This window comes from Triticum urartu, chromosome 5A (genome assembly GCF_056163025.1).
Source record: "Triticum urartu cultivar PI428250 chromosome 5A, HENAU_Tu73, whole genome shotgun sequence".
In the NCBI taxonomy this organism is placed as follows: domain Eukaryota; kingdom Viridiplantae; phylum Streptophyta; class Magnoliopsida; order Poales; family Poaceae; genus Triticum; species Triticum urartu.
The window spans coordinates 583,308,006-583,327,163 of NC_141877.1; positions in this window are offsets into that span (position 1 = coordinate 583,308,006).

Genomic DNA, 19,158 nt, shown 5'->3' on the forward strand with positions numbered 1-19,158 from the left:
CCCAGCCACCAGAATCTAAGGGCGTCTTTGATTGCTGTTTGCTACAGGGCCTGCATCACATACACTTTCCAAATCAATCTGGTTGAGCAAAAACATGCCCTAATATGTCATCTGCCAGTTGTTTGGTTGTCTGCATCTAGTGTTCCTACATTAGGTAATACCCAAGTGCACTTTGTTTGGTTGCCTGCATTGGCTCGAGCGGCACATGAACACGGCGTTTGGTTGCATACGACGTACATGTTGTGCTTATTTATACTTTAGTTGGTGAGCTTACCCACACCTAGCACACCAACACCACAACACAGCAATGGCAATGAACTGGGCGAAGATGATGAAGTTCTTCAGCTTCAGCCCAAACTGACGATCTATCTTGACACCTCCAACCTTGCCACTGTCAACAGTGCTGCCTCCATGTTATCGCATCCAGTCAGAGTAAGCTTGTTCTGCTGCCTACCTAGTCTTGAACCCTCTATAGGTGTTGTTGCTATACGATGTCACTTGTGCACTGACTTCTTCCCATGAACTATAAACCACTGGGACCTTACCGACGAACACGGCATACCACTTGCCCTAGCAATGCACAAGAGCAAGAGTTGAAGCAGCAAATCAATGGAGCACACGAGTAGCAAGTAAAGTAGCACACAAACAACAATGGATGAGAAGAGAAGTAAAGCATGCATGATCATACGGCATAGCAAGTTCTTCCTAGAACTACCTTGGTGTTAACCTACCACCACATCCAAAAGAGGGTGTCGTCCTACCACCGCAAGTTCACCATCAGCGTGAGGGGTTAGTATATACCACCTCACCAAAATATACAAACCGTGAAATAGTTTTTGAGCCCTAACTACACAAAATGTACGTCGTCATCGTCATCGTCGTCGTCGTCGCCACCGCCATCGCCGTCGGGGATCATGCACGCTCACAGGCAGCACTACTCTAGTAGTAGTGCTTGCCCAGCCAGCTCCTGAGCCACAACACCCTGTGAGCGTCGGCCATGGCAACGAACCCAACACCCTGGGCCTTGTTGTCAAGCAGGTGGCTGAGAGCTGCCATGAGAGCCTAGTCGTTGAAGCCACCCTGGGTCATGACAGCGCCATACAGGTCCGGGTGGACGTCGAGGGGCTTGCACTCCCTGATGGCTGTTGCCACCTCCTTCACCGCCTCAGTCATGCTGCAGAAGACATTGATCTCCTCCTCCATCAGGCCTCCTCTCTTCCTCTTCCTATCATGGATGGGGTCAAATGGCTTGTCGAAGGGCTTCGCAGCGGGCTTATCAGGGCCATCGAGGACCTCGACGTCCGGGGTCCCAAGGAAGTTTGGCATGGGAGAACCAAGAGGCTCCCCCGAGCCCATGGCATGCTTCCCAGTGTTGGGGAACGTTGCAGAAAACAAAAAAAATTCCTACATTTTCACCAAGATCCATCTATGAGTTCATCTAGCAACGAGTGATCGGATGCATCTACATACCTTTGTAGATCGCGAGCGGAAGCGTTCAAGAGAACAGGGATGAGGGAGTCGTACTCGACGTGATCCAAATCACCGGAGATCCTAGCGCCGAACGGACGGCACCTCCGCGTTCAACACACGTACGGTCAGCGTGACGTCTCCTCCTTCTTGATCCAGCAAGGGGGAAGGAGAGGTTGATGAAGATCCAGCAGCACGACGGCGTGGTGGTGGATGCAGCAGTCACCGCGGCAGGGCTTCGTCGTTCTTCTGCGAGAAGGAGAGGTGTAGCAGGGGAGAGGGAGGCGCCAAGACTTCAGGGTGCGGCTGCCCCTCCCTCCCCCCCCTTTATATAGGCCCCCTGGGGGGGCGCCGGCCCTTGGAGATTGAATCTCCCAAGGGGGGCGGCGGCCAAGGAGGTGGAGTACCCCCCAAGGCAAGTGGGGCGCCCACCCACCCTAGGGTTTCCAACCCTAGGCGCAGGGGGTGGGCCAAGGGGGGCGCACCAGCCCACTATGGGCTGGTTCCCCTCCCCACTTCAGCCCATGGGGCCCTCCGGGATGGGTGGCCCCACCCGGTGGACCCCCGGGACCCTTCCGATGGTCCCGGTACAATAGCAGTGACCCCCGAAACTCTCCCGATGGCCGAAACTGCACTTCCTATATATAATTCTTCACCTCCGGACCATTCCGGAACTCCTCGTGGCGTCCGGGATCTCATCCGGGACTCTGAACAACTTTCGGGTTGCTGCATACTCATATCTCTACAACCCTAGCGTCACTGAACCTTAAGTGTGTAGACCCTACGGGTTCGGGAGACATGCAGACATGACCGAGACGTCTCTCCGGTCAATAACCAACAGCGGGATCTGGATACCCATGTTGTCTCCCACATGCTCCTCGATGATCTCATCGGATGAACCACGATGTCGAGGATTCAAGCAACCCCGTATACAATTCCCTTTGTCAATCGGTACGTTACTTGCCCGAGATTCGATCGTCGGTATCCCAATACCTCGTTCAATCTCATTACCGGCAAGTCACTTTACTCGTACCGTAATGCATGATCCCGTGACCAGACACTTGGTCACTTTGAGCTCATTAGGATGATGCATTACCGAGTGGGCCCAGAGATACCTCTCCGTCATACGGAGCGACAAATCCCAGTCTCGATTCGTGCCAACCCAACAGACACTTTCGGAGACACCTGTAATGTACCTTTATAGTCACCCAGTTATGTTGTGACGTTTGGTACACCCAAAGCACTCCTACGGTATCCGGGAGTTACACGATCTCATGGTCTAAGGAAAAGATACTTGACATTGGAAAAACTCTAGCAAACGAACTATACGATCTTGTGCTATGTTTAGGATTGGGTCTTGTCCATCACATCATTCTCCTAATGATGTGATCTCGTTATCAATGACATCCAATGTCCATAGTTAGGAAACCATGACTATCTATTGATCAACGAGCTAGTCAACTAGAGGCTTACTAGGGACATGTTGGTGTCTATGTATTCACACATGTATTACGATTTCCGGATAACACAATTATAGCATGAATAAAAGACAATCATCATGAACAAGGAAATATAATAATAATCCTTTTATTATTTCCTCTAGGGCATATTTCCAACTGTCTCCCACTTGCACTAGAGTCAATAATCTAGTTACATTGTGATGAATCGAACACCCATAGACTTCTGGTGTTGATCATGTTTTGCCCTAGGGAGAGGTTTAGTCAATGGATCTGTGACATTCAGATCCATATGTACTTTACAAATATCTATGTCTCCATGTTGAACATTTTCACGAATGGAGTTGAAGCGACGCTTGATGTGCCTGGTCTTCTTGTGAAACCTGGGCTCCTTGGCAAGTGCAATAGCTCCAGTGTTGTCACAGAAGAGTTTGATCGGCCCCGACGCATTGGGTATGACTCCTAGGTCAGTGATGAACTCCTTCACCCAAATTGCTTCATGCGCTGCCTCCGAGGCTGCCATGTACTCCGCTTCACATGTAGATCCCGCCACGACGCTCTGCTTGCAGCTGCACCAACTTACTGCTCCACCATTCAACATATACATGTATCCGGTTTGTGACTTAGAGTCATCCAGATCTGTGTCAAAGCTAGCATCGACGTAACCCTTTACGACGAGCTCTTCGTCACCTCCATAAACGAGAAACATGTCCTTAGTCCTTTTCAGGTACTTCAGGATATTCTTGACCGTTGTCCAGTGTTCCTTGCCGGGATTACTTTGGTACCTTCCTACCAAACTTCCGGCAAGGTTTACATCAGGTCTAGTACACAGCATGGCATACATAATAAACCCTATGGCTGAGGCATAGGGGATGACACTCATCTCTTCTATATCTTCTGTCGTGGTCGGACATTGAGCTGAGCTCAATTTGACACCTTGCAACACAGGCAAGAACCCCTTCTTAGACTGATCCATATTGAACTTCTTCAATATCTTATCAAGGTATGTGCTTTGTGAAAGACCTATGAGGCGTCTTGATCTATCTCTATAGATCTTGATGCCTAATATATAAGCAGCTTCTCCAAGGTCCTTCATTGAAAAACTCTTATTCAAGTAGGCCTTAATGTTGTCCAAAAGATCTATATCATTTCCCATCAAAAGTATGTCATCTACATATAATATGAGAAATGCTACAGAGCTCCCACTCACTTTCTTGTAAACGCAGGCTTCTCCATAAATTTGCATAAACCCAAACGCTTTGATCATCTCATCAAAGTGAATGTTCCAACTCCGAGATGCTTGCACCAGCCCATAAATTGAGCGTTGGAGCTTGCACACCTTGTCAGCATTCTTAGGATCGACAAAACCTTCCGGCTGCATCATATACAATTCTTCCTTAAGGAAACCATTAAGGAATGCCGTTTTGACGTCCATTTGCCATATCTCATAATCATAGAATGCGGCAATTGCTAACATAATTCGGACTAACTTCAGCTTCGCTACGGGTGAGAAAGTCTCATCGTAGTCAACCCCTTGAACTTGTCGATAACCCTTAGCGACAAGCCTAGCTTTATAGATGGTCACATTACCATCCGCGTCTGTCTTCTTCTTAAAGATCCATTTATTTTCTATGGCTCGCCGATCATCGGGCAAGTCAGTCAAAGTCCATACTTCGTTTTCATACATGGATCCTATCTCGGATTTCATGGCTTCCAGCCATTTGTCGGAATCCGGGCCCGCCATTGCTTCTTCATAGTTCGAAGGTTCACCGTTGTCTAACAACATGATTTCCAAGACAGGGTTGTCGTACCACTCTAGTGCGGAACGTGTCCTTGTGGACCTACGAAGTTCAGTAGCAACTTGATCTGAAGTTTCATGATCATCATCATTAACTTCCTCTCTAGTCGGTGCAGGCACCTCAGGAACATTTTCTTGAGTTGCGCCACTTTCCGGTTCAAGAGGTAATACTTCATCAAGTTCTACTTTCCTCCCACTTACTTCTTTTGAGAGAAACTCTTTCTCTAAAAAGGATCCATTCTTGGCAACAAAGATCTTGCCTTCGGATCTGAGGTAGAAGGTATACCTAATAGTTTCTTTAGGGTATCATATGAAGACGCATTTTTCCGACTTGGGTTCGAGCTTTTCAGGTTGAAGTTTCTTGACATAAGCATCGCATCCCCAAACTTTTAGAAACGACAGCTTAGGTTTCTTCCCAAATCATAATTCATACGGTGTCGTCTCAACGGATTTTGACGAAGCCCTATTTAAAGTGAATGCGGCAGTCTCTAAAGCATAGCCCCAAAATGATAGCGGTAAATCGGTAAGAGACATCATAGATCGCACCATATCTAATAGAGTGCGATTACGACGTTCGGACACACCATTACGCTGAGGTGTTCCAGGCGGCGTGAGTTGTGAAACTATTCCACATTTTCTTAAGTGTGTGCCAAATTCGTGACTCAAGTATTCTCCCCCATGATCTGATCGCAAGAACTTGATTTTCCTGTCACGTTGATTCTCAACCTCACTCTGAAATTCCTTGAACTTTTCAAAGGTCTCAGACTTGTGTTTCATTAAATAGACATACCCATATCTACTCAAGTCATCAGTGAGGGTGAGAACATAACGATAGCCACCGCGAGCCTCAACACTCATTGGACCGCACACATCAGTATGTATGATTTCCAATAAGTTGGTTGCTCGCTCCATTGTTCCTGAGAATGGAGTCTTGGTAATTTTACCCACGAGGCATGGTTCGCACGTGTCAAATGATTCGTAATCAAGAGACTCTAAAAGTCCATCTGCATGGAGCTTCTTCATGCGTTTGACACCTATGTGACCAAGGCGGCAGTGCCACAAGTATGTGGGACTATCATTATCAACCTTACATCTTTTGGTATTCACACTATAAATATGTGTAGCATTACGCTCGAGATTCATTAAGAATAAACCATTCACCATCGGAGCATGACCATAAAACATATCTCTCATATAAATACAACAACCATTATTCTCGGATTTAAATGAGTAGCCATCTCAAATTAAACGAGATCCTGATACAATGTTCATGCTCAAAGCTGGCACTAAATAACAATTATTGAGGTTTAAAACTAATCCTGTAGGTAAATGTAGAGGTAGCGTGTCGACGGCGATCACATCGACCTTGGAACCATTCCCGACGCGCATCGTCACCTCGTCCTTCGCCAGTCTCCGCTTATTCCGCAGCTCCTGCTTTGAGTTACAAATGTGAGCAACTGCACCGGTATCAAATACCCAGGAGCTACTACGAGTACTGGTAAGGTACACATCAATTACATGTATATCACATATACCTTTCGTGATGCCGGCCTTCTTGTCCGCTAAGTATTTGGGGCAGTTCCGCTTCCAGTGACCACTTCCCTTGCAATAAAAGCACTCAGTCTCGGGCTTGGGTCCATTCTTTGGCTTCTTCCCGGCAGCTTGCTTACCGGGCGCGGCAACTCCCTTGCCGTCCTTCTTGAAGTTCTTCTTACCCTTGCCTTTCTTGAACTTAGTGGTTTTATTCACCATCAACACTTGATGCTCCTTTTTGACTTCTACCTCTGCTGATTTCAGCATTGCAAATACTTCAGGAATGGTCTTTTCCATCCCCTGCATATTGAAGTTCATCACAAAGCTCTTGTAGCTCGGTGGAAGCGACTGAAGGATTCTGTCAATGACCGCGTCATCCGGGAGATTAACTCCCAGCTGAGTCAAGCGGTTATGTAACCCAGACATACTGAGTATGTGCTCACTGAAAGAACTGTTTTCCTCCATCTTACAGCTGAAGAACTTGTCGGAGACTTCATATCTCTCGACCCGGGCATGAGCTTGAAAAACCATTTTCAGCTCTTCGAACATCTCATATGCTCCGTGTCTCTCAAAAAGCTTTTGGAGCCCCGGTTCTAAGCTGTAAAGCATGCCACACTGAACGAGGGAGTAATCATCGGAACGTGTCTGCCAAGCGTTCATAACGTCTTGTTCTGCAGGAAGAGCAGGTGCTTCACCTAGCGGTGCTTGTAGGACATAATCTTTCTTGGCAGCTATGATGATGATCCTCAGGTTCCGGACCCAGTCCGTATAGTTGCTGCCATCCTCTTTCAGCTTGGTTTTCTCTAGGAACGCGTTGAAGTTGAGGACAACGTTGGCCATTTGATCTACAAGACATGTTGTAAAGATTTTAGACTAAGTTCATGATAATTAAGTTCATCTAATCAAATTATTCAATGAACTCCCACTCAGATAGACATCCCTCCAGTCATCTAAGTATAACATGATCCGAGTTAACTAGGCCGTGTCCGATCATCACGTGAGACGGACTAGTCAACGTCGGTGAACATCTTCATGTTGATCGTATCTTCTATACAACTCATGCTCGACCTTCCGGTCTTCTGTGTTCCGAGGCCATGTCTGTACATGCTAGGCTCGTCAAGTCAACCTAAGTGTTTGCATGTGTAAATCTGTCTTACACCCGTTGTATGTGAACGTTGGAATCTATCACACCCGATCATCACGTGGTGCTTCGAAACAACGAACTGTCGCAACGGCGCACAGTTAGGGGAAACACTTTCTTGAAATTATTATGAGGGATCATCTTATTTACTACCGTCGTTCTAAGTAAACAAGATGCAAAAACATAATAAACATCTCATGCAATCAAATAATAGTGACATGATATGGCCAATATCATATAGCTCCTGTGATCTCCATCTTGGGGCTCCATGATCATCTTGTCACTGGCATGACACCATGATCTCCATCATCATGATCTCCATCATCGTGTCTCCATGAAGTTGCTCGCCAACTATTAATTCTACTACTAAGGCTAACACGTTTAGCAATAAAGTAAAGTAATTTACATGGCGTTTCTCAATGACACGCAGGTCATACAAAAAATAAAGACAACTCCTATGGCTCCTGTCGGTTGTCATACTCATCGACATGCAAGTCGTGATTCCTATTACAAGAACATGATCTCATACATCGCATATATAATTCATCATTCATCACAACTTTGGCCATATCACATCACAAAACACTTGCTGCAAAAACAAGTTAGACGTCCTCTAATTGTTGTTGCAAGTTTTTACGTGGCTGCAAGAGGGTTCTAGCAAGAACATTTTCTTACCTACGTTAAAGCAACAACGTGATTTGTCAACTTCTATTTACCCTTCATAAGGACCCTTTTCGTCGAATCCGCTCCAACTAAAGTGGGAGAGACAGACACCCGCCAGCCACCTTATGCAACTAGTGCATGTTAGTCGGTGGAACCGGTCTCACGTAAGCGTACGTGTAAGGTTGGTCCGGGCCGCTTCATCCCACAATACCGCTGAAGCAAGATAAGACTAGTAGCGGCAAGAAAGTTGACAACATCTACGCCCACAACAAATTGTGTTCTACTCGTGCAAAGAGAACTACGCATAGACCTAGCTCATGATGCCACTGTTGGGGAACGTTGCAGAAAACAAAAAAAATTCCTACGTTTTCACCAAGATCCATCTATGAGTTCATCTAGCAACGAGTGATCAGATGCATCTACATACCTTTGTAGATCGCGAGCGGAAGCGTTCAAGAGAACGGGGATGAGGGAGTCGTACTCGACGTGATCCAAATCACCGGAGATCCTAGCGCCGAACGGACGGCACCTCCGCGTTCAACACACGTACGGTCAGCGTGACGTCTCCTCCTTCTTGATCCAGCAATGGAGAAGGAGAGGTTGATGAAGATCCAGCAGCACGACGGCGTGGTGGTGGATGCAGCAGTCACCGCAGCAGGGCTTCGCCATTCTTCTGCGAGAGGGAGAGGTGTAGCAGGGGAGAGGGAGGCGCCAAGACTTCAGGGTGCGGCTGCCCCTCCCTCCCCCCCCCCCTTTATATAGGCCCCCTGGGGGGGCGGCCCTTGGAGATTGAATCTCCCAAGGGGGCGGCGGCCAGGGGGTGGAGTACCCCCCAAGGCAAGTGGGGCGCCCCCACCCTAGGGTTTCCAACCCTAGGCGCAGGGGGTGGGCCAAGGGGGGCGCACCAGCCCACTATGGGCTGGTTCCCCTCCCCACTTCATGTTGGGGAACGTAGCAATAATTCAAAATTTTCCTACGTGTCACCAAGATCAATCTATGGAGTCATCTAGCAACGAGGGAGGAGTGGATCTACATACCCTTGTAGATCGCGCGCGGAAGCGTTCAAGAGAACGGGGTTGATGGAGTCGTACTCGTCGTGATCCAAATCACCGATGATCCTAGCGCCGAACGGACGGCACCTCCGCGTTCAACACACGTACGGAGCAGCAACGTCTCCTCCTTCTTGATCCAGCAAGGGGGAAGGAGAGGTTGATGGAGATCCAGCAACACGACGGCGTGGTGGTGGAAGTAGCGGGATTCCAACAGGGCTTCGCCAAGCGCTGCGGGAGGAGGGAGATGTGTCACGGGAGGGAGAGGGAGGCGCCAGGGCTTATGTGTGGCTGCCCTCCCTTCCCCCCACTATATATAGGGCCAAGGGAGAGGGGGGCGCAGCCTTGGCCCTTCCTCCAAGGAAGGGTGCGGCTAGGGAGGAGTCCCTCCTCCCCAAGGCACCTAGGAGGTGCCTTCCCCTTTTAGGACTCTTCCTTTCCTTATCTCTTGGCGCATGGGCCTCTTGGGGCTGGTGCCCTTGGCCCATATAGGCCAAGGCGCACACCCCTACAGCCCATGTGGCCCCCCGGGGCAGGTGGCCCCACCCGATGGACCCCCGGGACCCTTCCGGTGGTCCTGGTACAATACCGGTGACCCCAAAACTTGTCCCGATGGCCGAAATAGCACTTCCTATATATAATCTTTACCTCCGGACCATTCCGGAACTCCTCGTGACGTCCGGGATCTCATCCGGGACTCCGAACAACATTCGGGTTACCGCATACTAATATCTCTATAACCCTAGCGTCACCGAACCTTAAGTGTGTAGACCCTATGGGTTCGGGAGACATGCAGACATGACCGAGATGACTCCGGTCTATAACCAACAGAGGGATCTGGATACCCATGTTGGCTCCCACATGCTCCACGATGATCTCATCGGATGAACCACGATGTCAAGGACTTAATCAATCCCGTATACAATTCCCTTTGTCTATCGATATGATACTTGCCCGAGATTCGATCATCGGTATCCCGATACCTTGTTCAATCTCGTTACCAGCAAGTCTCTTTACTCGTTCCGTAACACATCATCCCGTGATCAACTCCTTGATCACATTGTGCACATTATGATGATGTCCTACCGAGTGGGCCCAGAGATACCTCTCCGTCACACGGAGTGACAAATCCCAGTCTCGATTCCTGCCAACCCAACAGACACTTTCAGAGATACCTGTAGTGTACCTTTATAGCCACCCAGTTACGTTGTGACGTTTGGCACACCCAAAGTATTCCTACTGTATCCGGGAGTTGCACAATCTCATGGTCTAAGGAAATGATACTTGACATTAGAAAAGCTTTAGCATACGAACTACATGATCTTGTGCAAGGCTTAGGATTGGGTCTTGTCCATCACATCATTCTCCTAATGATGTGATCTCGTTATCAACGACATCCAATGTCTATGGTCAGGAAACCATAACCATCTATTGATCAACGAGCTAGTCAACTAGAGGCTTACTAGGGACATGGTGTTGTCTATGTATCCACACATGTATCTGAGTTTCCTATCAATACAATTATAGCATGGATAATAAACGATTATCATGAACAAGGAAATATAATAATAACTAATTTGTTATTGCCTCTAGAGCATATTTCCAACAGTCTCCCACTTGCACTAGAGTCAATAATCTAGTTCACATCGCCATGTGATTAACACTCACAGGTCACATCGCCATGTGACCAACATCCAAAGAGTTTACTAGAGTCAATAATCTAGTTCACATCACTATGTGATTAACACTCAATGTGTTCTGGGTTTGATCATGTTGCTTGTGAGAGAGGTTTTAGTCAATGGGTCTGCAACATTCAGATCCGTATGTACTTTGCAAATCTCTATGTCATCTCCTAGATGCAGCTACCATGCTCTATTTGGAGCTATTCCAAATAACTATTCTACTATACGAATCCAGTTTACTACTCAGAATAATCTGGATTAGTGTCAAAGTTTGCATCGACGTAACTCTTTACGTCAAACTCTTTATCACCTCCATAACCGAGAAACATATCCTTATTCCTCTAAGGATAATTTAGACCGCTATCTGGTGATCTACTCCTAGATTACCTTTGTACCCTCTTGCCAGATATGTGGCAAGGCACATTTCAGGTGCGGTACACAGCATGGCATACTGTAGAGCCTATGTCTTAAGCATAGGGGACGACCTTCGTCCTTTCTCTCTGTTCTGCCGTGGTCGAGCTTTAAGTCTTAAGTTCGTACCTTACAACTCAGGCAAGAACTCCTTCTTTGACTGGTCCAGCTTGAACACCTTCAAGATCATGTCAAGGTATGTGCTCATTTGAAAGTACCATTAAGCGTTTTGATCTATCCTTATAGATCTTGATGCTCAATGCTCAAGTAGCTTAATCCAGGTTTTCCATTGAAAAACACTTTTTAAATAACCCTATATGCTTTCCAGAAATTCTATGTCATCTCCGATCTATGATATGTCGACAACATATATTCATCAGAAATTCTATAGTGCTCCCACTCACTTCTTTGGAAATACAAGTTTCTCATGAACTTTGTATACACCCAAAATCTTTGATCATCTCATCAAAGCATACATTCCAACTCCGAGATGCTTACTCCAATCCTTAGAAGGATTGCTGGAGCTTTGCATACTTATTAGCATCTTTCAGGATTGACAAAACCTTCCGGTTGTATCACATACAACCTTTCCTCAAGAAAATTGTCGAGGAAACAATGTTTTGACATCCTATCTGCAAGATTTCATAAATAATGCAGTAATCGCTAATATAATTCCAACAGACTCTTAGCATCGCTACGTGTGAGAAAGTCTCATCGTAGTCAACTCCTTGAACTTGTCGGGAAACATCTTAATGACAAGTCGAGCTTTCTCAATGGTGACACTTACCATCATTGTCTGTCTTCCTTTTAAAATCCACCTGTACTCAACAGCCTTACGACCATCGAGTCGTTCTGCCAAAGTCTACACTTTGTTTTCATACATGGATCCTCTCTCGGATTTTATGGCCTCGAGCCATTTATCGGAATCCGGGCCCACCATCGCTTCTCCATAGCTCGTAGGTTCATTGTTGTCTAGCAACATGACTCCCAAGACAGGATTACGTACCATTCTGAAGTAGTATGCATCCTTGTCGTCCTACGAGGTTTGGGAGTGACTTGATCTGAAGTCTCATGATCACTATCATAAGCTTCCACTTCAATTGGTGTAGGTGCCACAGGAACAACTCTTTGTGCCCTGCTATACACTAGTTGCAGTGACGGTTCAATAACCTCATCAAGTCTCCACCATCCTCCCACTCAATTCTCGAGACAAACCTTTTCCTCGAGAAAGAACCCGATTCAAGAAACAATCTCTATTGCTTTCGGATCTGAATTAGGAGGTATACCCAACTGTTTTGGGTGTCCTATGAAGATGCATTTATCCGCTTTGGGTTCGAGCTTATCATCCTGAAACTTTTTCACATAAGCGTCGTAGCCCAAACTTTTAAGAAATGACAGCTTAGGTTTCTCTAAACCACAGTTCATATGGTGTCATCTCATCGGAATTACGTGGTGCCCTATTTAAAGTGAATGCGGTTGTCTCTAATGCCTAACCCATAAACTATCGTGGTAATTCGATAAGAGACATCATGGTATGCACCATATCCAATAGGGTGCAATTATGACATTCGGACACACCATCACACTATGGTGTTCCAGGCTGTATTAGTTGTGAAACAATTTCCACAATGTCTTAATTCTGTGCCAAACTCGTAATTTAGATATTTATCTCTATGATCATATCATAGATATTTTATCCTCTTGTCATGACGATCTTTCAACTTCACCCTGAAATTACTTGAACCTTTCAATAATTCAGACTCGTGATTCATCAAGTAAATATACTCAACATCTACTCAAATCATCTATGAAGTAAGAACATAAGGATATCCACTACATGCCTCAGCACTCATTGGACTGCACACATCAAAATGTATTACTTCCAACAAGTTGCTTTCTAGTTCCATTTTACTGAAAACGAGGCTTTCAGTCATCTTGCCCATGTGGTATGATTTGCATGTCTCAAGTGATTCAAAATCAAGTGAGTCCAAACGGTCCATTTGCATGGAGTTTCTTCATGCATACACACCAATAGACATGGTTCGCATGTCTCAAACTTTTCAAAAACGAGTGAGCCCAAAGATCCATCAACATGGAGCTTCTTCATGCGTTTTATACCGATATGACTTATGTGGCAGTGCCACAAGTAGGTGGTACTTTCATTACTATCCTATATCTTTTGGCATGAACATGTGTATCACTACGATCGAGATTCAATAAACCATTCATTTTAGGCGTAAGACCATTGAAGGTATTATTCAAATAAACAGAGTAACAATTATTCTCCTTAAATGAATAACCGTATTGCGATAGTCATAATCCAATCATGTCTATGCTCAACGCAAACACCAAATAATAATTATTTAGGTTTAACACCAATCTCGATGGTAGAGGGAGCGTGCGATGCTTGATCATATCAACATTGGAAACACTTCCAACACATATCGTCAGCTCACCTTTAGCTAGTCTCCGTTTATTCCGTAGCTTTTATTTCGAGTTACTAACACTTAGCAACCGAACCGGTATCTAATACCCTGGTGCTACTAGGAGTACTAGTAAAGTAAACATCAACACAATGTATATCCAATATACTTCTATCGACCTTGCCAGCCTTCTAATCTACCAAGTATCTAGGGTAATTCTGCTCCAGTGGCTGTTCCCCTTATTACAGAAGCACTTAGTCTCGGGTTTGGGTTCAACCTTGGGTTTCTTCACTAGAGCAGCAGCTGAATTGCCGTTTCATGAAGTATCCCTTCTTGCCCTTGCCCTTCTTGAAACTAGTGGTTTTACTAACCATCAACAATTGATGCTCCTTCTTGATTTCTACTTTTGTGGTGTCAAACATCGCGAATATCTCAAAGATCATCATATATGTCCCTGATACATTATAGTTCATCACGAAGCTCTAGCAGCTTGGTGGTAATGACTTCGGAGAAACATCACTATCTCATCTGGAAGATCAACTCCCACTTGATTCAAATGATTTTTGTGCTCAGACAATCTGAGAACAAGCTCAACAATTGAGCTTTTCTCCCTTAGTTTGCAGGTTAAGAAAATCGTCGGAGGTCTTATACCTCTTGACGTGGGCACAAGCCTGAAATCCCAATTTCAGCCCTCGAAACATCTCATATGTTTCGCGACGTTTCAAAACGTCTTCGGTGCCTCAACTCTAAACCATTAACTGAACTATCATGTAGTTATCAAAATGTGTATGTCAGATGTTCGCAACATCCACAGACGAGGTTCGAGGTTCAGCACACTGAGCGGTGCATTAAGGACATAAGCCTTCTATGAAGCAATGAGGACAATCCTCAGTTTACGGACCTAGTCCGCATAATTGCTACTGTCAACTTTCAACTAAATTTTCTCTAGGAACATAACTAAACAGTAGAATTGAAGCGCGAGCTACGACATAATTTGCGAAGACCTTTTGACTATGTTTAGGATAATTAAGTTCATCTTATGAACTCCCACTTAGATAGACATCCCTCTAGTCATCTAAGTGATGACATGATCCGAGTCAACTAGGCCGTGTCCGATCATCACGTGAGACGGACTAGTCAACATCGGTGAACATCTTCATGTTGATCGTATCTACCATATGACTCATGCTCGACCTTTCGGTCTTCTGTGTTCCTAGGCCATGTCTGTACATGCTAGGCTCGTCAAGTTAACCTAAGTGTTTCGCATGTGTTTCCGAGGCCATGTCTGTACATGCTAGGATCGTCAACACCCGTTGTATTCGAACGTAAGAATCTAACACCCGATCATCACGTGGTGCTTCGAAACAACAAACTGTCACAACGGTGCACAGTTAGGGGGAACACTTTCTTGAAATTTTAATGAGGGATCATCTTATTTACTACCGTCGTTCTAAGCAAATAAGATGTATAAACATGATAAACATCACATGCAATCAAATAGTGACATGATATGGCCATCATCACTTTGCTCCTTTTGATCTCCATCTTCGGGGCTCCATGATCATCATCGTCACCCGCATGACACCATGATCTCCATCATCATGATCTACATCATCGTGTCTTCATGAAGTTGTCTCGCCAACTATTACTTCTACTACTACAGCTAACGGTTAGCAATAAAGTAAAGTAATTACATGACGTTTATGTTGACACGCAGGTCATAAATAAATAAAGACAACTCCTATGGCTCCTGCCGGTTGTCATATTCATCGACATGCAAGTCATGATTCCTATTACAAGAACGTGATCAATCTCATACATCACATATATCATTCATCACATCCTTTTGGCCATATCACATCACATAGCATACCCTGCAAAAACAAGTTAGACGTCCTCTAATTGTTGTTTGCATGTTTTACGTGGCTGCTATGGGTTTCTAGCAAGAACGTTTCTTACCTACGCAAAACCACAACGTGATATGCCAATTGCTATTTACCATTCATAAGGACCCTTTTCATCGAATCCGTTCCGACTAAAGTGGGAGAGACAGACACCCGCTAGCCACCTTATGCAACTAGTGCATGTCAGTCGGTGGAACCAGTCTCACGTAAGAGTACGTGTAAGGTCGGTCCGGGCCGCTTCATCCCACGATGCCATCGAAACAAGATTGGACTAGTAACGGTAAGCATATTGAACAAAATCAACGCCCACAACTACTTTGTGTTCTACTCGTGCATAGTAACTACGCATAGACCTAGCTCATGATGCCACTGTTGGGGAACGTAGCAATAATTCAAAATTTTCCTACGTGTCACCAAGATCAATCTATGGAGTCATCTAGCAACGAGGGAGGAGTGGATCTACATACCCTTGTAGATCGCGCGCGGAAGCGTTCAAGAGAACGGGGTTGATGGAGTCGTACTCGTCGTGATCCAAATCACCGATGATCCTAGCGCCGAACGGACGGCACCTCCGCGTTCAACACACGTACGGAGCAGCGACGTCTCCTCCTTCTTGATCCAGCAAGGGGGAAGGAGAGGTTGATGGAGATCCAGCAGCATGACGACGTGGTGGTGGAAGTAGCGGGATTCCAACAGGGCTTCGCCAAGCGCTGCGGGAGGAGGGAGATGTGTCACGGGAGGGAGAGGGAGGCGCCAGGGCTTATGTGTGGCTGCCCTCCCTTCCCCCCACTATATATAGGGCCAAGGGAGAGGGGGGCGCAGCCTTGGCCCTTCCTCCAAGGAAGGGTGCGGCTAGGGAGGAGTCCCTCCTCCCCAAGGCACCTAGGAGGTGCCTTCCCCTTTTAGGACTCTTCCTTTCCTTATCTCTTGGAGCATGGGCCTCTTGGGGCTGGTACCCTTGGCACATATAGGCCAAGGCGCACACCCCTACAGCCCATGTGGCCCCCCGAGGCAGGTGGCCCCACCCGGTGGACCCCCGGGACCCTTCCGGTGGTCCCGGTACAATACCGGTGACCCCGAAACTTGTCCCGATGGCCGAAATAGCACTTCCTATATATAATTCTTTACCTCTGGACCATTACGGAACTCCTCGTGACGTCCGGGATCTCATCCGGGACTCCGAACAACATTCGTGTTACCGCATACTAATATCTCTATAACCCTAGCGTCACCGAACCTTAAGTGTGTAGACCCTACGGGTTCGGGAGACATGCAGACATGACCGAGATGACTCCGGTCAATAACCAACAGAGGGATCTGGATACCCATGTTGGCTCCCACATGCTCCACGATGATCTCATCGGATGAACCACGATGTCAAGGACTTAATCAATCATGTATACAATTCCCTTTGTCTATCGGTACGATACTTGCCAGAGATTCGATCATCGGTATCCCGATACCTTGTTCAATCTCGTTACCGGCAAGTCTCTTTACTCGTTCCGTAACACATCATCCCGTGATCAACCCCTTGATCACATTGTGCACATTATGATGATGTCCTACCGAGTGGGCCCAGAGATACCTCTCCGTCACACGGAGTGACAAATCCCAGTCTCGATTCCTGCCAACCCAACAGACACTTTCGGAGATACCTGTAGTGTACCTTTATAGCCACCCAGTTACGTTGTGACATTTGGCACACCCAAAGTATTCCTACGGTATCCGGGAGTTGCACAATCTCATGGTCTAAGGAAATGATACTTGACATTAGAAAAGCTTTAGCATACGAACTACATGATCTTGTGCAAGGCTTAGGATTGGGTCTTGTCCATCACATCATTCTCCTAATGATGTGATCTCGTTATCAACGACATCCAATGTCTATGGTCAGGAAACCGTAACCATCTATTGATCAACGAGCTAGTCAACTAGAGGCTTACTAGGGACATGGTGTTGTCTATGTATCCACACATGTATCTGAGTTTCCTATCAATACAATTATAGCATGGATAATAAACGATTATCATGAACAAGGAAATATAATAATAACTAATTTGTTATTGCCTCTAGAGCATATTTCCAACACTTCAGCCCATGGGGCCCTCCGGGATGGGTGGCCCCACCCGGTGGACCCCCGGGACCCTTCCGGTGGTCCCGGTACAATACCGGTGACCCCCGAAACTCTCCCGATGGCCGAAACTGCACTTCCTATATATAATTCTTCACCTACGGACCATTCCGGAACTCCTCGTGACGTCCAGGATCTCATCCGGGACTCCGAACAACTTTCAGGTTACTGCATACTCATATCTCTACAACCCTAGCGTCACCGAACCTTAAGTGTGTAGACCCTACGGGTTCGGGAGACATGCAGACATGACCGAGACGTCTCTCCGGTCAATAACCAACAGCGGGATCTGGATACCCATGTTGGCTCCCACATGCTCCTTGATGATCTCATCGGATGAACCACGATGTCGAGGATTCAAGCAACCCCGTATACAGTTCCCTTTGTCAATCGGTACGTTACTTGCCCGAGATTCGATCCTCGGTATCCCAATACCTCGTTCAATCTCGTTACCGGCAAGTCACTTTACTCGTACCGTAATGCATGATCCCGTGACCAGACACTTAGTCACTTTGAGCTCATTATGATGATGCATTACCGAGTGGGCCCAGAGATACCTCTCCGTCATACGGAGCGACAAATCCCAGTCTCGATTCATGCCAACCCAACAGACACTTTCGGAGACACCTGTAATGTACCTTTATAGTCACCCGGTTACGTTGTGACGTTTGGTACACCCAAAGCACTCCTACGGTATCCGGGAGTTACACGATCTCATGGTCTAAGGAAAAGATACTTGACATTGGAAAAACTCTAGCAAACGAACTATACGATCTTATGCTATGTTTAGGATTGGGTCTTGTCCATCACATCATTCTCCTAATGATGTGATCTCGTTATCAATGACATCCAATGTCCATAGTCAGGAAACCATGACTATCTGTTGATCAACGAGCTAGTCAACTAGAGGCTTACTAGGGACATGTTGGTGTCTATGTATTCACACATGTATTATGATTTCCGGATAACACAATTATAGCATGAATAAAAGACAATCATCATGAACAAGGAAATATAATAATAATCCTTTTATTATTGCCTCTAGGGCATATTTCCAACACCCAATTGCCAGCCCGAAGGAGAAGATGTGCTACATCTGGTTGTAGTTTTGTATGGGTGTGTTGAGGAACTCAGTGTCCCTTGGGTGGTCCTAAGAATGAAACACAAGTGTTGTTAGTTGTGATTAGGAGTAGGCAATGGTGGACAGTATGAAAAGGAAGAGGGCTGTGAGCTAACCGCGACATGGCCGGTGTAGTGCTCTGCCTCCAGAACTATGAAGCAGGTGTTCTCATCCCATGAGGCACCGCTAAGATCTCTCAGCCTGAACACCTGGATCCATCGACTTCTCCACTTCCTCAGGTGGTTGTACACCTGGGTGGCAGACACCTCTTTCCCATAGAACTCGAACACCTGCTTCGCAACGGTGTTCAAGTGCACCTCCTTAAAGCCCTTGTCAGTCCTAACTCCACTAGAGATGAGCTCACACATCTTGTTCAGCA